At 39.9% G+C, this 25,616-nt stretch overlaps 1 protein-coding gene and 1 pseudogene across 1 annotated transcript in view; one reads left to right on the top strand and one right to left on the bottom strand.

Moving 5' to 3' along the window:
- PDE11A (phosphodiesterase 11A) overlaps positions 1-25,616 on the bottom strand; it is a 402,070-nt gene that overhangs the window by 361,746 nt on the left and 14,708 nt on the right. The window lies entirely within an intron of this gene.
- Positions 3,857-4,708, top strand: LOC110147112 (cytosolic 5'-nucleotidase 3A-like; annotated as a pseudogene).

The raw sequence follows: 25,616 nt of genomic DNA, 5'->3' as shown, positions 1-25,616 counted from the left end.
CATGGTTTGTTTCCACCAGAGGACTGTTTTCATCAGCAGGACTCATTCACAAATAGCCAAGAGAGACACAGGAGTGGACTCAGCACCCAGCATGCCTTTTCCCGGATAAAGTGCCAGGATACTTTCTTTTTTTTTTTTTCATTTTTCATTTATTTTTATTAGTTGGAGGCTAATTACTTTACAATGTTGTAGTGGTTTTTGTCATATATTGACATGAATCAGCCATGGATTTACATGTGTTCCCCATCCCGATCCCCCCTCCCGCCTCCCTCCCCATCCCATCTCTCTGGGTCTTCCCAGTGCACCAGGCCTGAGCACTTATCTCATGCGTCCAGCCTGGGCTGGTGATCTGTTTCACCCCCAGATAGTACACTTGTTTCAATGCTGTTCTCTCTAAGACAAGCTTGCAAGTAGGAGTCTTCTATCAGACATACTGCCTGGAGAACTGAGTCGGTCTGATTTTTGGCAGCCTTGTCTTAAGTTACTCCACGTTGGACAGAGTTGGTTAGTGCCTCCTAGAACTGGTCTCCTGCCTACTGCCTTGTTCCAAATATTTCCTAGGCCACCTGGCAGAATGCTACACTGGTGTTTTTATGAACTGGATCAAGCCCTTTGCAGAGTCAGTCAGTTATACCATTCATCATATTTTGCAGGTCTGGGTTCTGCTGGGTTAGAAAGATTGGGTGTATCGGCTAGCACTCACTCTCACAGGAGAAACAGGATCAGGGACCATTCTATGAATCATAATTTACTTCTGAAATGCTTCAATAAAACAAGCAATCAATTAATCCAACTACAATTCTTCCTTGGTTTAGGAACAGCATAGGGTGGAATAACAAAAGCAGAAACCACAACAAATCCTTGGTTGCTTGGATCTATAAGCCCTCGACATGCTCCTTTAGACAGAGCAATAATGCACTTCTGACATCTATGGAAACTTCAACTTTAAAACTTACTAGTGAGTCCCTCTGTCTCAGTAAGTCCCTCTGTCTCACTTAAAAAGAAAGATTATCAATGGGCATCAATGGGAATTGTGTCCCCCACCATAACCCACCCACTCCTGTGCTCATATATAAGTACATCTGATACATCTGGAGACACTAAACCCCACAACAGGACACTTCATATAAGTGGGCAAGTTGACATTGAACATTTGTGAAAACGGACTGCGAGCTAGGTGATAAAGCTGGCCAATTTGAAAGAGTTATGTGAAATAATTGGTATTGTGCAGAATATATCATTTCATCCCAATGCACTTTATTTTGAAAAAAAGTAACTAGAGGAAAAATATTTAAAAATTTAAAATGCATTTCTAAACTATCAAGCAAAAAATAAATAAAATGGAAATTATAACTAAAGATTATGTACCAAAATGGTAGGACAGAGTTAAAGAGGTTCTTAAAAATTTCATCTTAGATGCTTCCGTTAAAAAGCAAAGCACAACTTATTGAAGTGATCAACCAACCATAAGGAATTAGAAAAAAGAACAGCAAAACAAACTCAAGAAGATGAGAGAAAATAATAAAAATAACAGCAGGAGTTAATGAAAAAGAAAATAAACATATAATGAAGAGGATCAACAGAGGTCAGAAAAGTAACAAAACATAAAAAAATCTCTGGAGAAAATAATCACAGGGGAAAAATAGAGACATTAAAATTTTTTAAATCAGGAATAAAAAGGGCAAAGCTATAGTTGCTACAGAGATTAAACAGATAAGACATTATGAACATGTTTGTGTCTATAAACTTGAAAACTTATGAAGTAAACAATATATACAGTTTTTTAAAAACTCATAAAAAAACAGAGAACATTAAGAGTTCTACAAGCTTTAAAGAAATTGAATTAGCAGTTCAAAATAGTCCTATTACACACATACACATATACACACAGGAACCAGACAGATTTCCAGGAAATTCTACAAGACATTTGAGCACTAGGAAATTCTAATCTTATGCAACCTATTCCACACTGCGGAAAAAAATCATTTGTGATATAGATTCGCTTTCAAAACCAAATGAGGATATTATAAGCAAAGAAAAATATAGGCCAATCTCACTAATGAATGAATACAGATTCAAAGCCTCTAAAAATAAACATTTTGACAAAACAAATCCGACAGTGAATAAAAAGATAATTTGTTATGACCAAGTTGGTATTTTCTAGGAATCCTAGATTGGTTTATCATGAGAAGATAAACTAAAGTAGCTCACCACATTAACACGTTAAGGTGAAAAATATTGTATCTTAATAAAGGTAGGAAAACTGGGTAAAATTTTACAGCTATCTAGTGGCTCAGCTAGTAAAGAATCTGTCTGCAATACGGAAGATCTGGGTTCAATCCCCAGGTTGGGAAGATCCCCTGGAGAAGGAAACAGCCACCCATTCCAGTGTTCTGGTCTGGACTATTCCATGAACTGTATCAGTCCACAGGGTTGCAAAGAGTCGGACATGACTGAGTGACTTTCACTTTCACTTTCTTCATGATGTGAAAAAAAAACAGCAACAATCTCCTTAGCAAACTGGGAATAGAAGACACTTTCTCAGCCTGATAAAGGGCATTTCAAAAAACCCACAGACATCTCATAACTAACAGTGAAACTCTAACAGCATCTTCTGTAAGATAAATTTCAATATAAGGATGCCTGTTTTTATCAATCATATTCTACACTGTTCTGGAAGTCCTTGCATGGTAAATCAAGAAAAAGGAAAGTTAAAGGACTAGGAAAAAAGAAACAAAAACTTTCATTATTTTGCAGATGATATGATACCTTACATAGAAAATCTCAAAAAACAAAGCTTAACACATTGGGGTTATTTAATAAATGTTGAGAAAGATAAGCAATAAAACAGTTGTGAGGATTAAGTGAAATAACCTATGTTGACTATTTGGCGCACAGTAGTAATTTTGTTAATACTAATTTCCTTCCCCTTAAAATTTACTTTTAGGTATCAATGTCATTTGGGAAAAGAATTTTTAAAGAGTAAAAATTTCACCCCAATGTTCATAGCACCATTAATTATAATTGCCAAGATATGGAAGCAACCTAAGTGTCCATCAACAGATGAAAGGATAAAGATGTGTGTGTGTGTGTGTAAGTATGTGTGTGTGTGTGTGTGTGTGTGTGTGTGTGTGTGTGTGTGAGTACACATGTGCACAATGGAATACTACTCAGCCATAAAAGGAAGAAAATCTGTAACAATGTGGATGAATTTAAAAGGTAATATGCTACACACAAATATATAGTCGATGGAATTCTCCAGGCCAGGATACTGGAGTGGGTAGCCTTTCCCTTCTCCAGGGGATCTTTGCAACCCAGGCATCAAACCCAGGACTCCTGCACTAAAGGCAGATTCTTTACCAGCTGAGCCACAAAGGGAAGCCCAAGAATACTGGAGTGGGTAGCCTATTCCTTCTCCAGGAGACCTCCCTGACCCAGGAATTGAACTTGGAGTCTCTTTCATTGCAGGCAGATTCTTTACCAGCTGAGGTACCAGAGAAGTCCCCTGGTTCAATCCCTTGGTTGAGAAGATCCCCTGGAGAAGGAAATAGCAACCCACTCCAGTATTCTTGCCTGGAGAATCCCATGGACTAAGAAGCCTAGCAGGCTATAGTCCATGGGGTTGCCAAGTTGGACACAAATGAGCAACTAATACACTTTCATAACCAGTAAGGGTGGTGGTGTTTGAAAGATATATGCATATATACATGTATGAAGAACTCCTACAAATCAATAAGAAAAAGGATTACTTAGTAGAAAAAATAGGCAACTGACATGGACAAGTATTCAAAGAAAAGGAAATACAAAACACAAATATATGAAGAGATGATTCAAGGGGCTATCCACAGGGTTCACTATGGAGCATGTGTATGGCTTGCTGCCTGCTATAACTGGCCTCTTCTTTCCTGGTTGGGAGGCAACTGAGGCCCTGAAACAGGTGGCTATGATGGGAGCAGACTCAGTAGGAAGTGCCAGAGTTTGCAATCTGGTGGCAGTTGGTGGTGCTGACCCAAGACACATTCACCTTGAAGAGGAAGACACAGTGGAAGATCAAGGTCTTTGAGATGAATGTTGGATAGCTAAGAAATGACTAATCAAGAGTCCACTGTCGTTTTAAAAAAAAAGATGCTAAAACTACAGAAACATTCAGCTCACATCAAGAATTCTACAAAGATAGAGGAAATTATCTGTGGTCTTGTCAAAGGAGAAGCTGTGATACTTCAGACACTAACAGTCTTTGATATGACACTAAGTAAATACAAGGAAAAAGATGTCCAGGATGTCATAATATTACTGACAACTCTAAACTGGTTACAGATAAATGTAAAAAAAAAAAAGATATTCAACTGAAGGAAAGATATTCTCTTGAAGTTGATCAGTTCTTACCAGAGGTGAGAAGCACCTTTCCATGGCTGAAGAGTATAATAAGTCACAGTTTGCTTGCTGACAAGCTTCCTCAAAAGCTAAATTTAAAAATATTATGGAAGAATCTGAAAACATGTTCAAGGAAGGATATGAGAATTTATTTGATAAGCTCCAACAGCATGAGATCCCTGCACTTTTGTACTGCATAGGTGATGTACTTATTTGTCAAACTAGTGTTATGCAAATGGATTTGGATTTTTATGAAGATGTAGCTTTTTTAAAGCATGTAAAGGGGAATAAATACACATATTTAACAAAAATAGAATATCTCAATCCACAATAAGACAACAGCAACATAATTCTGTTAAGACTCTCAAAGACACTTAATAATAGCAGTGGAGTAACCAATACTGAACACATTCCAAAAACTAAATATTTAAATGATAGAATGGGTGAACTTTTAGAAAAGTACATGGGCTCTTATAATACTGGTTTAGTATAATCTAGTACTCATTGGAGGTAATCAACACTATCCTACAGAAGATTCTGTAGACAAATATTTTTTAGGAACACATCTCTTCCATAGGAGAAATTGATACATGAACTGCTCATCTGTCATCTTGCTCTGAAGTTCTTCCTTTGTTACTTCTATGTTTTCAAATATGCCGGATCCATCAGCTGGAAACTCTTGTCTCTACTTTCTCAACACTCTTTATTCTTTAAATAGGTTGGAAAATAAAGCCAAAATTAGAAAACAACTCACTATTTTTACAAAGTTAGTTCTTCAGTTTAATATTATCAAACTCTTTGTGAGGAGTCTTTTATACTGGGAAAGTTTATGTAATTGTGAAAAGAAGTTTCATGAAATGGAAATAATGTGCATGATTTTAAGTGCTTCTGTTTTTATAGTACAGATAAATCATGCTGATGGTATCACCATCTCCTGAAAAAAGGCAAGAGATAATTGATTGACATCTTTAATCACCAGGAAAAGGAAAACCACATATTAAAACCACAATAAGATACAATTCTCAGTGTACCAGATCAGCAAAAACTTTTTAAAAAGTTTGACAATATCAAATGTTAGCAAGAATGTGGAGCAACAGAAACCAATACATTGCTAGAGGGAATGCAGTTGATCAACCCTATTTCAGAAAATCTGCTATGTGGGTCACTTCAGTTGTGTCCAACTCTTTGTGACCCTATAGACTGTAGCCCACCAGGCTCCTCTGTCCATGGGATTCTCCAGGCAAGAATACTGGAGTGGGTTGCTATTTCCTACTCTAGGGGATCTTCCTGACTCAAGGATTGAACCCTCTCCTCTGTCCATGGGATGTCCCGGGCAAGAATACCAGAGTGGGTTGCCATTTCTGACTCCAGGGTATCTTCCTGACCCAGGGATCGAACCCACATCTGTTATATCTCCTGCACTGGTAGGTGCATTCTTTACCATTAGAACCACCTGGAAAGCCCACAAAAAATAATTGGTCATTAGTGGGAATTTTAACATGTGCATAAATTACGATCCCCCAAATTCTATTTCTAGGTATATACTCCCAAAGAAACCTCACTCACATGTATTAGTTGTCTATTGCTGCTGTAAAAAATTAACACAAATTTAGTGGCTTAAAACAATTTAAATTTATTCTCTTACGTTTCAGGAGGTCAGAAGTTCTAAAATTAAGGTCAGTAGGGCTGCATCCCTTCTAGAGGCTCTGAGGAGAATTCTTCCGCTTACCTTTTCTAGCTTCTGTAGACTGCCTGCACTCCTTGGTTCACGGCCCAATTCTCCATTTTCAAATGAACTTCAAAGCAGTACAGCATCTTCCAAACTTTGGCCCTCCTGCCTCTATTAGAAGGACCCTTGTTACTACACTGGGCCCACCCAGATAATCCACAATAATCACCCCATATCAAGATCCTTAGCTGAATCACCTCTTCAGAGTTCCTCTTGTCTTATAAGGTAAGATATTCATAGATTCTGAAGATTAAGATGTGGACATCTTTGAGAAGCCATTACTCAACATACTACAAAAGTAAACTAGGGGACATGTACAAAATGCTTATAACAGCATTATTTATAAGAGAAAAAACAACAACAGCAAACCTTAGAAATAACTCAAAAGTCTATCAATTATAGAATAGGTAAATTGTGATATATTTATTCAGAGGGAAATTGCACATCAGTGGGTATTATGACTTTGCATTTGGGCAGAAAAAGCAATAAACAAAAATGTACATAGAATGATTCCATTTATACAAAGTTCAAAGACAGAGAAAATAAAATTGCATATTTTATTTTAAAACATACATAGGCAGTGAAGCCATAAAACAAAAAAAGCAAGGCAATAATTACAGGATGGTGATAACAGGGGTAGGATTCAGGAGGGAGGGCAATAAAATTGTGAAGGGGCAGCACACGACTTCAGGAGTAATGACAGCATTTTATGTTTTAATCTGGTGTAAATAGGAAGGATGTCCAGTTTATAATTATTTTTTACTCTGTACATACGTATTTTCTCCCCTCTGGATATGTGATACATTTCACAATTTTCAAGAAAAGCAATGGACAAAAATGAAAACTGAATATCCACAGCTGTTGTCATTGCCAGTATGTTCAGCACACATTTTGTTTTTACTTTCATTTACAGGGGTCCAGGGGGTATGCTTTAGCAATGCACATGAGCAGTTAACAACCCAACTCTCACTATGTTAATGGGAACACTGCAGCTAAACCACTAAACTAAAACTTCACTCCATGGAGTTATTGGTACTAAAATGGAATGTTTATTCAGAGAACTACACACCTCAATTTGTTCACTTTTCTCATTCGTTTAGTGTGCTGACATTACCATATGTTACAGATAACCTATTAAACTGTTCATGGGGTTCTCAAAGCAAGAATACTGAAGTGGTTTGCCATTCCCTTCTCCAGTGGACCACATTTTGAATATGCATTGGAAGGACTGATATGGAAGCTGAAACTCCAATACTTTGGCCACCTGATGTGAAGAGCTGACTCAGTGGAAAAGACCCTGATGCTGGGAAGGATTGAAGGCGGGAGGAGAAGAGGATGACAGGGGATAGGATGGTTGGATGGCATCACCGACTCGATGGACATGAGTTTGAGCAGGCTCTGGGAGTTGGTGATGGACAGGGAAGCCTGGCATGCTGCAGTCCACAGGGTCGCAAAGAGCGGTATATAACTGAGAGACTGAACTGAACCTAGTAAACAGAACTGCCTTCCTTTTCTGTGGTTCTCTCCACATTGCTCTGTTCTGATAACTTTTATGACTTTGATACTACTGATATGTAATTTTAAGTTAATAATCTAATCAAAAATATAGATTGGTAACAATGAGCAATCATAATTTTTTTACCTATGTTATTTCTTCAACCACTAACTGGATAAAACCAACAATTAGCTATTTTCACACACAAAGCAAACGTTTGTCAAAAGTGGCAAAACCCAATATTGGAGTCCACATGGCAATAGTTCTCCAGTTTCTCCATAATACTTTGTATGACAGATGTCACTGTCATACTACCAAAGCACTTAATTCCCCTTTTACATGTACTACCTGTCCAATTTCACACCTGCCCTATATCCTCTTCTCTAAGAAAAGACAATATTTTCAAGCACTATTCCCCTAGATATTACAACAGAATTAGCTGAGCCAGCTTGGGAATTCAAAGACTCCCTTAAACATAAGTTTCTTATAAGACTCATATTTATCATCTGACAATAACTTCAGATGAACACACAAAAATAATTTTCCCACATAAGAAGTTTTTGCTTTTATTCAAAAAAATTTTAAAGAAATAGTATAAATATCACTATCCTTTTCTTATGTTTCTATAGGGATCCAAATGATGAGAATGCTTTCTTGTGTGAACAAAGGGGACAATTGGTAGAGGTGGTAGTTTTCTCACAGAGGCTCAGCTGGCTTCACATATAACATAAATATGCAATAATTCTAAAGATACATATAGTTAAAATCCATACTACTAATATATTCTATTTTATGTTATAAAAGGTCTAACAGAAATTTCTACAAATCCAGTTTTGAAGGGTAGATGGCTAATCAAAATAAACAAACTTGTATGTATATAGGAAGACACTAAAGTATAGGTAATCCATTTTAGATGATGTATCTTTCACTCTCCATAATGGGGCTCAGTATGTGATTCTGTTAAGTAATATTCAGAATAGTAAAAATGATTTTAAAATCCTGAAATGATATAAGATATTCTGCTATGCAGTCTCTAAAATTATTATCATATCACATAGAATTTTTTTTTTAAAACAACAGTTAGAGAAAGAAAACTGTATCCAAGCCAGACGCAGCTTTTTCCTGAAAAACTGCTCTGTATCAACCTCATGCTAAATCACCAAAGCAGGCAACGAGGGATAAAAACATCCAAATAATTCACCAACATTGGATTCCAGAGCTTCCAAGCAGTCGTAACACCTGTCTCCATTTCGATGTTCAGAATACAAAAAAAATACACCCAAAATACCAATGACAGAAGACCCTGATGCCTTTAATGGCTTTGCTCTTGTCAGCTGGGAAGAACACCATCAGAGCCACATAGCAGTGATTTTACATATACAAAAACTGAGGCAATCAGCAGCTAAGCAATGCACCCAATGCACTGAGCCTGGATATTAATAGAGGACTGCATGATTTTCAAAATCCACTTTGTGTACTCAGATTTTATATGGCATGTGGTCTGAAGAGAAACTTGAACCAACTTTGGTACAGATCCATAGCAGCTAACAAAGACTTACATTTACAGTTGGAATAAAAATTTTTTTTTTTTTTTTTTTTTTTTGTCTTATGCTCCTCAATTTAGTCTTGATGGAGGTCTTCAGGCCCTTAATAATTCATCCTGATTAATTCCAATCGTAGGGCATAGAGTGACATATGAGGGACAGAAACCTGCCTAATCTCCTTGACCTGTCATCTCTAACCGTCCACCCAAGGGCATCCCTAATATTTGACACCATCTTTTCAGACTGGCCTCCTGCATGAAATAGGATCAGGACAGCGTATAAATTTCCTAGCCACAGATCCCTTAAATTCAACTGAGATTAAAGCAGATGAGAAATAATTCTTACAGATCATATTCTTGCAAATAACTGATTTAAAGGTATACTTCCCACAGTAATAATCAGAGATAATTCAATCTCCTTAAAGCCATCATGACATGGAATAATCACTATTAAAATAATCTTCCATGGGTTGATCATGCAAAAATCAATGCCTCTTGGCCAAGGTTCCTTCATAAATTCCCAAGGAAAGGTAAGTGCCTTTAATGGTTCATGACAGGAAGTCTAAACTCTATCCCTACCTCCTCCAACAGTCAATTGAGGGCTCAGGACACTGGATCTAGAGCTGTGTGGCACACAGCAAAAGTTTTGGTTAAGTGTAGGGATGGGTATTGTGTGCTTTCTTGAGATCAAAAGGCAGAAGAGGGTGGGGAACAGGTAAAAAAAAGGGGGGTTAAAAAAAAGGGCCAAATAAGAAACCTGAGAGGAGCGTGTAAAAGGCAGTCAGTCAGACAATCAGAGGGACAAGGAAAAGAGGAACAGTCTAGATACACTCGCAAAGAAGACTGGATTCACATTCACACATTCGCAACATATGGTGGGAGGCACAGAATAGTGGAAAGCAACTCCTGAAACAATTCCCTGTGGTGAGAAATTGAGATGCTGGCCCCCTTGGTGTGGGTGGTGAGGAACCTATTCATGATGCTGGAGAGAAAGATTTTATAGTTGTTTTTTTTTTTCCTTTTACAGTATAAGGATGAATTATAAACTTTAGACAGATTCTAACTAATGTCATACAGACAATTTCTGGTTGTGGTTCGTGCAAAGTCGCCTTATACTATTATAATCATACCTGATGGACATTAGATATTCGGTATGCATTTGTGAAGTAGGATTTAAGGAATGGCATGGCTTTGAGAGGAACTAATGCTATTTTCCTCACAAATAGTATCTTCGTGGGCAGATGATTCACATTGATGCCTTATCAATAGCATGAATTCCCTAGGAAATTTCTCCACAGGTCCCTCCCTTCACACTAAGTTCAAGATTTAGCCAAATCCAGTGTATAAACACACACACACATACACACACAAACATATACATTATATATCTATCCGTGTGTGTGTGCATGTGTGTGTGTGTGTGTGTATACACACACACTTTTCCATCTAGAAAAGACAAGTCAGGATTCTATTGACACTAAACTTGACTCAAGAGACAGCAGCTCTGCAAAGCAATCTGGTTTTGCAGCAGCAGGCAGTTCGTTACTCTGACTGTCAACCTTGGTCTTCTAAGCCATCAGACAAGCATACAGTAGACAGTGTCACACCAATTACTCCGGCATTGCATGTGCTAGGTTAGCCTTTAACAGAGCTACTAAACAAGACTTGTGATCTATTTAAATTATAAAGGAATTGAGGTAATTATGGAATTAATTGATTCTTCAGATAATAAAAATGATGACTATCATTTACCAAGAGCCTCCCATGGACCCAGTACCTGGACCAGGTGTTTCACATTTATGTAATAGTCACAACAGCCACGCCAAGTGAGTATGATTGGTCCCATCATACATTCAAGGAACCTGAGGTGAAAACACAGCTAACTTAACACCATGTAAGTAATTTACCAATAACTGAACTAAAGTGCTAATAACTCAGGGACGCTTGAGTTGAAAGCTTGGACTCTTTTTACCATACTATGTTACTTCGAAGAGTTAGCCATCTGTGTTTGGGGCCACTGCCCATGGTGTTAAATGCAGCTCCAAAACCATAAAAAGATCTGTCAGTGGTAATAAACAATAGTTTATGTTCAACTTAATGTACTAGAACAGAGTCAGAAGTTAATACTGTTTGTCTTTCTTCTTGTTGGCCAGCTCAATGCCACGGCCACAATTTTTCTAGTCTATAATTAAATATATTAGCAAAGCTTGACTTCTGCAGAAGGAAAACACAGAATGAATTAAGTTTATCTCTGTAAAGTTTGAAGCTCTTGCTTCATGACAAGTAGGCACATCATAACTGCAAATATCTTTCCCCAGGTGCAGCCCATTTCATAAATATGATGAAATAACCAAAGAAAGTGGAGTTAGAATCCTTATCTTAATTTTCTAAAACCAGAAGGTTGATATGTAAGTACAATTGCCTGATATATCCCCTGAGTTAAACCTCTGTCCATGTGATCTCCCAGGCAAGAATACTGGAGTGAGTAGCCATTCCATTCTCCAGGGGATCTTCCCTATCCAGGGATTGAACTCTGATCTCCTGCATTGCAGGCAGATTCTTCACCATCTGAGCCACCACGGAAGCTCTGGAAATCTCTCCTGACCGCGGAAGTTCTCAGGAAGTCTGAAAACCGTTGGTGTGATGCCAGAAGTCCTGAATTCCCTAGTCTGGCTACTGTTTAGAGCCAAACTTCTAGGCCATTTAATTTTCCTAAGCCTCCATTTCTTCAATTTTTAAATGCGGATAATGACTCCGACCTCTCACAGCAGTAAGGGTGAACTGATGTAGTACAGATTGAAGCATTTTATAAATCATAAATTCCACAGAAATATACCCCCACATTCAGAATACAGAACAGGAATCCAACCAGAAGCATTAAGAACTCTCCAATTTGCGAATTCTGTCCCCATAAGGCTTGACTTACTTTCTGTCTCGAGTTCTGTGAGATTTCCCTAGATGTTATTTCTGGATGTCATCCGTCACGTGACTTATTATTTCTGATTGCTTCAGTGGGTGTCTCTCCCCAGCAATCAAACCAACCCATGACTAAAGCAACAAATGCCGCCAAAGGACTTGCCTTCTAGTCAAACAGGAAAGAGCTGTTGGATCAATAAATCACTGTTATGGCTATAACGCCAATGCCCTACTTACAGTTTACCTATAGTTTCCAAAAAGTTTCACAGCAGTTTACTCTAGGATAATTTCTTTGCTTATATACTCCAAAGTTCCAGCTCTTTTCTCAGAAACAAGGGTACATGTCTTACTCTACAATGCACACATGCAATTCAAAATCTTCAGAGAATAATTCTATCTCTGCTTTAAAAATTATCAATATTGCTCAAATATCATAGGAGATCTGTTAAAAATGTCCTCCAGTTAAATCCTAATGATGTAAACAAATTTTCTCGGTAGGTTTTGGTACTGAGCAGTTGTGATGTTTTTAAACATTTCATCCTAAAGGAACTGTTCATCTTGTACACTCACTACCCAGCTTCCAGAAATACCAACTGTGTGCTCCATGTCAAAGTTGTCACAGTTGGTAAAGAATCCCCTGACCAATGCAGGGGACGTGAGTTTGATCCCTTGGTTGACAAGATGCCCTGGAGAAGGAAATGACAACCCACTCCAGTATTCTTGCCTGGGAAATTCCGTGGACAGAGGAGCCTGGTGGGCTACAGTCCACGGGGTCCCAAAAGAGTCAGACACAACTTAGTGACTAAACAACAACAACAATTGTGAAAAGATGTTGCTGAAGAGCTCATTACTTGTTTACACCACAACAGGCTACAGATCATGGGTCTTAAGAACACAAATTGTGGCCCCAAGAAATCTGGGTTCAGATTTTGCCTCTCCAACTTATTAGCAGTGTGGTCTTGGACAGGTGACTTGCCTGTACCTCAGTTACTTCCACTGTGCCATGGACTGATAACAGATCTGTCTTACAAATCGTTATGTTGGCTATATAAAGTGCTTAAGATAATGCCTGGCACACAACAGGCATCGTATAAATGTTACCTCTTATTATTATTACTACTTTGCCTTCACAGGCATTAATGGGTTTTATTGCAGGCAGTGGAATTTTCTGAGGCATCTTGTCACAAACTCTCCAAACATGATACAGTTCCTGGGATCTCTGCCTATAAATAATCAACACCTCATGTCAATGAATGTGAACTGCTGACAAACCTTCTGGAAGGCATTCTAACACATTTTTGAACTTCTTATTCTATCAAAGAGCCTTCTTTCTTGTAAAGGACTATTACAACCTTGAATATATGATCAAGGCATGAGTATAGAGACCTGAAAAAATTAGATAACCTGGGTTTGCCTCCTGGTTCTCCCATTTACTAGCTGTGAAAACCTTGGTAACTTACTAAATCTCCCAAAGTCCAGTTTCTTTAGATGTAAAATGTGGGAAGTAGTGGTATTTTTACTGACAAAAGTCCAAAGCTATGTTTTTTTCAGTAGGCATGTATGGATGGACCATATAGAAGGCTGAGCACCAAAAAACTGATGCTTCAAATTGTGGTGCTGGAGAAAACTCTTGAGAATTTGGTCTCCCTGCTGTCCTAGTCAATCCAGTTAATCCTAAAGGAAATCAACCCTGAATATTCATTGGAGGGACTGAGGCTGAAGCTGAAGCCACCTGATGTGAAGAGCCAACACACTGGAAAAGACCCTGATACTGGGAACGATTAGGGGTAGGAGGAGAAGGGGACAGCAAAGGAAAAGATGGTTAGATAGCATCACTGACTCAATGGATGTGAATTTGAGGAAACTCTGGGAGATAGTGGAGGACAAAAGAGCCTGGTGTGCTGCAGTCCATGGGGTCACAAAGAGTCAGACACAACTAAACAACCGAGCAATAACAAAACAATATCTGTCTCACAGAACTCTTGAGGAATATAAGAGAAAACTAAATCTTAGCACAGTGCCTAGCATATATTATATGCTATTGCTATTCATTTTTTTTTAATCTGGCTAGTTCAGTTGAAAATTAGTTATTTGCCTGTGAACTAATCAAAAAATTCTTTTAGCAGCTGATACTTTAAGGATAAAATGTAAAGATGAAGTTTTACTAGCAACAGTAACAGAAGTCTTTCCTTGTGCTGTTATAATGTCAGATTTAGTTCACATGAAGAGGCATTTTTGAAACGTTCATTATAAACTTTAACAATCCTGGAGAATTCATCTAAGAAATATATAGAAACATGTTGAGAAGGTGGTTAATAGAATAGAATCATCCATGCTTCCTTTCTTCTAATGTTTCTTGTTTGTCTTCGTGATGTAAGAACTGGCTCAGAACTTCAGAAGGATAGGGTCCTAGAGAAGCTCAGAGGACGTCTAGTCAGGGAGGGCTGGTAACCGCCTCACTCCCGTCAGGCAGACATGACTCCACCGCGGTTGGTCTTCAGCAGAGCTGAGCTAACCCGCCCAGTGTTGGGTCCTCAGTGGCTTTCCTCGACTCTTCTGAGTCTTCAAACCTATCCTGGTCCCATTTTTCTTCTTACCGAGCGGTCAATTTATTTTTGTTTGTGTTAACTATTAATTAACTTGTTCACAGCTGATGGGCTCTCAGATGTTTGGAGATTCTTACAGTTGGAAAAACCAGAAATTCTGAGGGAAATTAAGCAATAATAGTAGAAGTATAGGTTGTGAAGTTGTCAGTTTGGAGGAAATATCATTGCCTGATATTTTTTGGCCCACTGTTCCTTTGTCTAGGCCCATCTTGTTCCTGTGGACTCACTAGAGTTCTTAGATCAGAATAATTACACAGAAAAACTTTCTTTGATTTTGGACTTGGAGACAAAGAGACTCATATCCTATTACATAATAGTTGGCTACATCCTCTATTGCAATTAATCAGAAGACCCAGAAAGCAACCCTGGAACCAAATCATTTCTTTCCTAAAGATATCAACCAGTGACAATACCAAGGAATGGATTATCTCCAGACTTGCCAAAGATACATAAAGGCAATGTGTAGCTGTGCAAATAGAACTTTATTACAACCCCGCTAGACTACACTGCCAGCCAGATGGCAGCCCGAGCCTCTCTCCTGTAACATTCTGGAGCAGCCAGCTGGTAACACGGAGAGTGGCTCAGACACGGGCATGCGTGTGTGCTCAGTCGTGGCTGACTCTTTGCGACCCCATGAACTCTAGCCCATCAGGCTCCTCTGTCCATGGGATTTCCCAGGCAAGAATGTTGGAGTGAGTTGCCACTTCCTTCTCCAGGCTCAGACATGAGGTCCATTCAAAACTAAGCACATCTTGTTACAAACTATTAATTTTACAACTCAGAAGCAGAACTGTTTTGTAAGGTTTCTGATCTTTGATCCATAATTAAGATGAAATGTTAGAGCCGGAAGAGTCTTAGAAATTGTTTTCCTAGCTTCTTCATCCCTCATGTTACATACGAAGGTTCTGAGGTTGGTGTGAAGGGACGGTGCCCCTCACAAGAGAGCAGGGCAAAACTGGAAGACTATCTCCTCTTTTGCCTTATTTCTCATCTCGGTCAGAAAGGGAGATGCTGTTTACTGGATCTTCTCAAAGCCAGGAGTAGAAGAAACAGTGATACAGGAGTGGAGAATCCTAAATCTAACCGTTATGGCCCTGTGGACTAAAGGCCTCAGTGCTTGCTTGTTTCCTAAGCTATAAAAGGGAGAGGACACCAGCCAGTCTCCCTTTACCACCAGATTACTATGAAGATCAGATGAGATAACTCTGTAAAAATGCCAGGCTCAATTTAACATTCAGATACAGGAAACATTACTTTTAGTTCCAAAGGCATTGACTAAGGACCTTAAAAATGGGATTTCTGCAACATACAAAAATGGACAAATCAACATTTACATTGTAACAATAATTACATACATATTATTACATATGTCTCCTTAAGCAAATGGCAGTTTACCAAAGGTGAGGCCATGTAGTTAAAAAAAGGAAAAGTAGCCTAATGCTTATTTATTCAAATTTCCTATTTCAAATATTGAAAACCTGCCCTATTCTCTAGCTTTGTACATTTATACAGAATTTGAGAATTAGAAACACATTCCTAACGAATGGATTCCTTTATCAATGATGGGAAAAAATTCTTTCATAAAGCTAGAATGACAATTAAGAAAAATACACACACACACACACACAAGCCAGACATTACATTCTGCTAGAAATAATGAAGCAAGAGGCAGATGTTGAGGTTCAACGTGGTTTTCAATCAAGAGAAAACATCAGCTCTAGGAACCAGAGTCACACAGCTCACAAAGTTTGGTGGACACAAAGTTTGGTGGACTTTGCCTTTGATGGATTGCCACAGAAGGGCAGAGGCAAGTGCTGTGGGTGAATTTTACAAATGACTAAGCAAGTTCCAGAGCATTAATACACTGAGGGAGAAGCAATATAATAACAGAGGTGATTAAATCCCACATGCTTCCTGGTAGATTCAGGAGGATGGAAAATATTTCTTTTCAATGTACAAAAAGGGGGAAAAAAACAACCCTGCAGGGGACATTCACCAGTAGGAATTTTAGGTTAACAGAGGCAAAACCGCAAATAATCCGTCAGCCTGAGAATTGCTGGCATGGTAACTTCTGTGTTGCTGTTGCTAAGAATTCCTGGTGGATACTAGGCTAAGAGATATGTCAAAAAAAATAGTATTTATCATTGTTCTCACTTTAATAAAAGCCTAGATGTTATTTCAAGTGTTTAAATACCAATTTTCCCGTTGCTTGTTCTACTTATAATGTACTTCAGAGGCAAAGTCTTTTACATTGCAAGGCATTGATCTGCAGGAACTAAATTATAATCATGGGCCCACGGGGTAGCAGTTTGAAATGTAATTAAAATCTGTGTGTTTTAACAGAAAGGCCAATATTTCATGTATCTGACTTTAAAATTCAAAAGAAAGATACTAATCACAGGTCACATGGAAGTAAAAAACAAAAGAGTTGTTTTCTGAGGGAGATCTATGAGATTTTAAATTGTGATTTGGAAATGATAACAAAAAACTATTTCCATGTTATATCTGTTTTATGTTAAAGTCAGTAATACCAGCGAGGACAAGAAGACATGGAACAGGGAATAAAGAATAAGGAAAAAGAGACACAGGCAATATGAAGGATGGGGAGGGAAGGACAGGATAAGGAGGAGGAGAGTTGAGAGGGGAAAAGGGAAGCAGTTACACACAAAAAAGACAGGTGTGAGGTGTCAGAAAAAGAGGAAATGGAGAGCATAAGACAAGGAAATGAGAGAGGAAAGGAAATTGGGGAAAAGGAAAGAGGCTGAGGCAAGCCATTAGCTCAAAGGATTCTGAACTATGTTGTAAATACGCTTGTTGACAATATTGTTCCACTGAACTTTGAAGCAATAACAGTTGTGATCCCTGTCTTTGCAAATGTCATTTAACTACTCACCACAACTGGTCACAGATGACTTTAGAAGAATTACATACTTCTCCAAGGACTGACTCTTTTCTAAGGTAATAATAGATAATAGCTTAAAAAAAATTGTAGTGGTTTTCGCCATACAATATTATAAAGTAATTAGCCTCCAACTAATAAAAATGAAAAAAAAAATTTAGAGTCCAAAAAAGAAGCTGACAATCTTGGAGGATGCTTCCTGGAAAGGCGTACAGGCTAAAGAAATATAAATATTTCTGGTTCTCAGGGGGGAGGTGCAAGCAGTGGTGGTGTGCACTGCTCACACCCAAGGTGCTGGGCTCCCTACACACATGGATGTGGTGTGAATTATCACCCTGAGAGATCCCAGTCTCACCTTCTACACTTTCCCCAGCAAATGATCTGCCTGGCCTAAAAGACATCACTACTGCTATTTTTAAAAATATTTACTATGTATTTATTTGACTCCACTGGGTCTTCGCTGCAGCATGTGGGATCCTTTTTTCTTTTTAGTTGCACCATGTGGGATCTTAGTTACATGACCAGGGGTTGAACCTAGGCCCCCTGCTTTGGGAGCAGGGAGTCAGCCAATGGTCCTTCAGGGAAGTCCACTGCTGGCATTTAAATAAACATATGAAAAACAGACTATACCTCCTTGCTTCAACACTGCCATTTCTCACAACATAATCACTATTTTCTCAAAGCCCCAGGATTACTATATTAGTCATAGCTGATTTTTTTTCTCTTGTATTTATCCTCCCAAATCTGCTAATTCCTCTTTTTTTTTTTTTTTTTTTACTGATAATAGATGCAGTTCTTGGTTCCCTGTGCCTTCCTCTCTCTAATATTCATAGCCTGGACCACTAGAGTGTTGTACCTGACCACTTGACCTGGGGATCCTAATTCTTCCCTCTGCTAAGATATGATAGGCCCCTTGGCCTATAAGTGGCCTACTTCAGTATTCTTAGCTAAACCCCTGGTCGTAAGTGACCTTGTAACCTGGTACTAGTACAATACCTAAGCGACTTGCCCTTGTAAACCAAATTCTCAATTATATTCCTTTTCTTCGTTTATTTATAGAACAAGTATTTGAGGGTTCTCTACTACCTGCTAGGCACTGTGCCACACACAGGGGCACTACAAAGCTGTGGAAGTCATAGCATCTGCCCCCAAGGCACTCATAGCTTAATGGAAAGAAAGACAGGATAGCCAAAATTGAAATTATCAAAAATGGACTAAATAGCAAAAGTCATATGGGCAAAGTGCCATGGAAATAGGTAGGAAAAAAAACTTCCATGGGGAGTTTGCCATCCTCATTATTTATTCTTTTTTCATATAATTTTATTTATTTATTTCTGGCTGTCCTGGGTCTTCATTGCCACATAGGCTTTTTTTCTAGTTCCGGCAAGCAGGGGCAACTCTCTAGCTGTGGGGCGCAGGCTTCTCACTGTCGTGGCTTCTGTCATCGCTTGTCTTGTGGTGGAGCACAGATGGGCTCAAGGGCGCATGGGCTTCAGGAGTTTCAGCTCCCGGCTTCTCAGTCAGCGTCAGTCATTCAGTCGTGCCTGACTGTTTGCAGCCCCACGGACTGTAGCCCACCAGGCTACTCTGTCCACAGGATTCTCCAGGCAAGAATACTGGAGTGGGTTGCCATTCCCTTCTCCAGGAGATCTTCCCAACCCAGGGATCGAACCTGGGCTCTAGTGCAGAGGCTCAATAGTCGTGACACTCAGGCTTAGTTGCCATGCATCATGTGGAATCTTCTGGGATCAGGAATCAGACCCATGTCTCCTGCATTGACAGGCAGATTCTTTACCACTGAGCCACGAGGGAAGCCCCTCATTATTTATTCTTAAAGTCAAAATATAGTTGCTGCTGCAAAATGGCTTTATGGGTATGATCCAATGTGGTCACAGGGCCCCATGGTGAGAATCCCCCCTTCCTGCCCCACCACTTGAAGCTGAAGCTGAATTTGTGTTTTGTAGGTGAAGTCTGATGGAGCATGCCCCAGGGGTTTACACTATCTGGCTTATCGGTAGATTCCCAGTCTCCCCCTCTCTGCCCCATCTCCTCTACTTCTTTTACCCGGGACCATAACAGGATCTGGTTGCCGGGGGATGTGTTGGGAGGGAGGGTGCCCACATTCTGGTGTTGCCTTCCATTCCCACTGAGGTCATGGGCATGGATACCAGGAGGGTCAAGGGCCCTGCCGTATCACATGGTAGAGGCAAGGGGCTGGCTGTCCCCATCCCATGCTGATAGTAAGCCTCTGTAGTGATCTCTCACCCACCCATGATCCAGGTACAGAGCACGTTCTAACAGAGATTGCAATCTGGTGGCTGGGCTGGGGAGACAGACTTCCCTGACTTCTGCCAAGACCCCCATCTTAATTTTTCTCTGGGTCCCAGAAATTATGTACCCAGGTCCGGCCCCACTCCTTGACCTTTTAACCCTCAGACCTTTGAGTTTAGAGGCAACAATCTCCTTGGCAAAACTTCCTGCTTGCAGAGTCCTATTCTAAAATCCATTCTCCAAAAGTCTGTTCTATACATCTGTGTCTCTTTTGGACTCTGTGGGAGAAGGCGAGGGTGGGATGTTTCAAGAGAACAGCATCGAAACATGTATATTATCTAGGGTGAAACAGATCACCAGCCCAGGTTGGATGCATGAGACAAGTGCTCGGACCTGGTGCACTGGGAAGAGCCAAAGGGATTGGGTTGAGAGGGAGGTGGGAGGGGGGATCGGGATGGGGAATACGTGTGGCTCCATGGCTAATTCATGTCAATGTATGACAAACACCACTACAATATTGTAAAGTAATTAGCCTCCAACTAAGAAAAATAAACGGAGAAGAAAAAGAAAAAAAAATAAAAGCATACATTTTGCACTAAAAAATAAATAAATAAATAAACAAATAAAATCCATTCTCAACAATGTCAGATAAAATAGCCAAATCTTCTCCCCACAACTCTCAAGTCCCTTTTCCAAAGCGCAGCTCATTTTCCCTCTCAGATCTTGCTGTGGACAATTAATCATGCACATGAGTCCCAGCCTGTGAAAAACAGAAGGATCTGCTAGAGGAGATGGCTACCCACTTGAAGGTACTGCAGTTTGAGCTGCCTGCATGAGTTAGATGAGACCTATGGCTGGGAACCACTTTGGGATAAGGACATGCTATACTCGCTAGCCTTCCTGCAGTTAGGTATGGCTACCTGCCTGAGTGCTCAGTTCAGTTCAGTTCAGTCGCTCAGTCGTGTCCGACTCTTTGCGACCCCATGAATCGCAGCACGCCAGGCCTCCCTGTCCATCACAAACTCCCAGAGTTTACTCAAACTCATGCCTATCAAGTCGGTGATGCCATCTGGCCATCTCATTGTCTGTCGTCCCCTTCTCCTCCTGCCCCCAATCCCTCCCAGCATCAGGGTCTTTTCCAATGACTCAACTCTTTGCATGAGGTGGCCAAAGTATTGGAGTTTCAGCTTCAGCATCAGTTCTTCCAATGAACACCCAGGACTTATCTCCTTCAGGATGGACTGGTTGGATCTCCTTGCAGTCCAAGGGACTCTCAAGAGTCTTCTCCAACACCACAGTTCAAAAGCATCAATTTTTCGGCACTCAGCTTTCTTCACAATCCAACTCTCACATCCATACATGACCACTGGAAAAACCATAGCCTTGACCAGATGGACCTTTGTTGACAAAGTAATGTCTCTGCTTTTTAATATGCTGTCTAGGTTGGTCATAACTTTCCTTCCAAGGAGTAAGTGTCTTTTAATTTCAGGGCTGCAATCACCATCTGCAGTGATTTTGGAGCCCCCCCCAAAATAAAGTCTGACACTGTTTCCACTGTCTCCCTATCTATTTCCCATGAGGTGATGGGACCAGATGCCATGATCTTAGTTTTCTGAATGTTGAGCTTTAAGCCAACTTTTTCACTCTCCTCTTTCACTTTCATCAAGAGGCTTTTTAGTTCCTCTTCACTTTCTGCCATAAGGGTGGTGTCATCTGCATATCTGAGGTTATTGATATTTCTCCCGGCAATCTTGATGCCAGCTTGTGCTTCTTCCAGCCCAGCGTTTCTCATGATGTACTCTGCATAGAAGTTAAATAAGCAGGGTTACAATATACAGCCTTGATGTACTCCTTTTCCTATTTGGAACCAGTCTGTTTTTCCATGTCCAGTTCTAACTGTTGCTTCCTGACCTGCATACAGGTTTCTCAAGAGGCAGGTCAGGTGGTCTGGTATGCCGATCTCTTTCAGAATTTTCCACAGTTTATTGTGATCCACGCAATTGAAGGCTTTGGCATAGTCAATAAAGAAGAAATAGATGTTTTTCTGGAACTCTCTTGCTTTTTCGATGAGCCAGAGGATATCGGCAATTTGATCTCTGGTTCCTCTGCCTTTTCTAAAACCAGCTTGAACATCTGGAAGTTCTCAGTTCACGTATTCCTGAAGCCTGGCTTGAAGAATTTTGAGCATTACTTTACTAGCATGTGAGATGAGTGCAATTGTGCGGGAGTTTGAGCATTCTTTGGGATTGCCTTTCTTTAGGGATTGCCTGAGTGCTAGAGCCTAGAAAATCAGTGAAATGGGAGCAGGAAATGATGTGGACCATTTCCAGACCTGACCCACTACATCCTCCCACTTCATTTGTCCAGTTCTTTCTCCCCTCATCTGCCGTGTTGATGCTAAGGGCAACCTTGGAAGTCCCATGCTGAAGGTGTGAAGACCTAGGAAGGAGGGAATCCTTGGAGGAGAGCAGCCTATCAATAAGGAGGAGAGCTCAGGAGGAGTGGGACATAAGCTTCTGTCATGTTACCAGTGTGCCACTGAGCTTCGGAGGTGTATCCACGAAAGCAACAACACTTTCTCTATCAATTAATACATATGCAAAATTTGGGGGAAAATAAATTAAAAATACAAAGGAGAAGAGAAAAATAAGTCCACGACCCTGAGATCACTCTGTCAATATTTTGGCTTATCATCTTCCAAATAGCGCTTTCCTTTCTGTAGGCGCTATTCCAATTTCTTTTCACCGAATCCTCAAAAGGTAACAAACAGAATTCTAAGCACTTCTCATATATAATTTTATTTAATTTTGACATCCTTTTAAGACAGGAATCAATATTCTCACATTAGGACTGCAGAAACTAACAACCAGAGAGGTGAAATAGGATGCAACTCTTAGTGGTAGGGCTGAGAATTGAATCCAGTCTGTCTGATTCCAAACTCAATCCCTTTCCTCATGCTTTTGTTATTATTGTTAACATAACTGGGATGCTACTGTTCGCTAAATATGCTCTGTTCACTTAATAGTTTGTGAGCAATTTCTCTGATTAAATTTTCCATTATATGATGTACCACAGTCTATTTATCCAACCCTCTAGTTGGATGTTTGAGTTGATATTTTTACACTATTATAAATAAGACTGCAGTGAGCATTCATATAAACAAATCTTTGCACATATCCATAAAAATTTCCTTAGGGCAATCTGGAATTGCTATATCAAAAGTTATAAATATTCCTAAGGCAGTACATGATTACTCCCAAATCATTCTACATCAGTGGTTTCTAAAAATGGGAGAAACCGCCCCCTAAGGGACATTTGTCAGTATCTAGAGACATTATCTAAAGACCTGGCTCGGTCTTCTCCAAGCCAGGCTCCAGCAATACGTGAACCGAGAACTTCCAGATGTTCAAGCTGGTTTTAGAAAAGGCAGAGGAATCAGAGATCAAATTGCCAATATCCTCTGGCTCATCGAAAAAGCAAGAGAGTTCCAGAGAAACATCTATTTCTGCTTTGTTGACTATGCCAAAGCCTTCGACTATGTGGATCACAATAAACTGTGGAAAATTCTGAAAGAGATAGGCATACCAGACCACCTGACCTGCCTCTTGAGAAACCTATATGCAGGTCAGGAAGCAGTCAGAACTGGACATGGAACAACAGACTGGTTCCAAATAGGAAAGGAGTACGTCAAGGCTGTGTATTGTCACCCTGCTTATTTAACTTCTATGCAGAGTACATCATGAGAAACGCTGGGCTGGAAGAAGCACAAGCTGGCATCAAGATTGCCGGGAGAAATATCAATAACCTCAGATATGCAGATGACACCACCCTTATGGCAGAAAGTGAAGAGGAACTAAAAAGCCTCTTGATGAAAGTGAAAGAGGAGAGTGAAAAAGTTGGCTTAAAGCTCAACATTCAGAAAACTAAGATCATGGCATCTGGTCCCATCAGCTCATGGGAAATAGATAGGGAGACAGTGGAAACAGTGTCAGACTTTATTTTTTTTGGGGGGGGGGGCTCCAAAATCACTGCAGATGGTGATTGCAGCCCTGAAATTAAAAGACACTTACTCCTTGGAAGGAAAGTTATGACCAACCTAGACAGCATATTAAAAAGCAGAGACATTACTTTGTCAACAAAGGTCCGTCTGGTCAAGGCTATGGTTTTTCCGGTGGTCATGTATGGATGTGAGAGTTGGACTGTGAAGAAAGCTGAGTGCTGAAAAATTGATGCTTTTGAACTGTGGTGTTGGAGAAGACTCTTGAGAGTCCCTTGGACTGCAAGGAGATCCAATCAGTCCATCCTGAAGGAGATAAGTCCTGGGTGTTCATTGGAAGAACTGATGCTGAAGCTGAAACTCCAATACTTTGGCCACCTCATGCGAAGAGTTGAGTCATTGGAAAAGACCCTGATGCTGGGAGGGGTTGGGGGCAGGAGGAGAAGGGGACGACAGAGGATGAGATGGCCGGATGGCGCCACTGACTCGATGGGCATGAATTTGAGTAAACTCTGGGAGTTTGATGGACAGGGAGGCCTGGCGTGCTGCGATTCATGGGGTCGCAAAGAGTCGGACACGACTGAGCGACTGAACTGAACTGAACTGAGAGACACTATTAATTGTCAAGACCAAGCAAACATCTAGCAGATAGAAGCCAGAGTTAAACAGAGGATACTGTTAAACATCCTACTATAAACAGGTGAGCCCCTCTCCCTGCCTAACAAAGCATTATCCAGTCTAAAATGCCAACAGTGCCACCCGAACTGACAGAGTGGTCCCCTCAGTCCATGTCACCCTTAAGGTTAAATAAAAGTTGTACTAACATCTCTTCTATTCATTCAAATATGATTTACAAAGAGCCTACTATATTCCCTATGTGCCAGATGCTGTGGTAGGTGCTCAAGTAGCATTGAGGAGGAAGGTCAGATCAACACCCATGAGCAGAGAAAGAAGTGGCTTGGACGTCAATTTTGGCTTCACTTGCTAGACAGAAAGCACATCTATATCATTTTATATTTTCATATTTTTTCATATCATTTTGCATTAAATTATGTCCATATAATCCCGCATTAAATTACACACACAAGGTCGCTACAAGAAATGATTAATATTGTTATATTACTACATACATGAATGCTCAATCCTAATTATTTTGAGGCAATCTCTATAGAATAAAACTGGTTGTTTCTTTAACAGAAACCCAAGATCTTGCCCATCAGCAGATGAATGGATAAGGAAGCTATGGTACATATACACAATGGAATATTACTCAGCCATTAAAAAGAATTCATTTGAATCGGTTCTAATGATATGGATGAAACTGGAGCCCATTATACAGAGTGAAGTAAGCCAGAAAGATAAACACCAATACAGTATACTAACGCATATATATGGAATTTAAAAAGATGGTAACAATAACCCTGTATGCAAAATAGAAAAAGAGAAACAGATGTACAGAACAGACTTTTGGACTCTGTGGGAGAAGGCGAGGGTGGGATGTTCTGAGAAATAGCACTGAAACAAGTATACTATCAAGGGTGAAACAGATCACCAGCCCAGGTTGGATGCATGAGACAAGTGCTCAGGGCTGGTGCACTGGGAAGACCCAGAGGGATGGGATGGGGAGGGAGGTGGGAGGGGGGTTCAGGATGGGGAACACATGTAAATCCATGGCTTATTCATGTCAATGTATGGCAAAAAACACTACAATATTGTAAAGTAATTAGCCTTCAACTAATAAAAATAAATGAAAAAGAAAAAGAAACCCAAGATTTTAAGTATAAAA

The sequence above is a fragment of the Odocoileus virginianus genome, chromosome 13, assembly GCF_023699985.2.
Source record: "Odocoileus virginianus isolate 20LAN1187 ecotype Illinois chromosome 13, Ovbor_1.2, whole genome shotgun sequence".
Lineage (NCBI taxonomy): Eukaryota > Metazoa > Chordata > Mammalia > Artiodactyla > Cervidae > Odocoileus > Odocoileus virginianus.
Note: the sequence above shows the minus strand (reverse complement) of the source record. Positions and strands in the feature narration are given on the sequence as shown.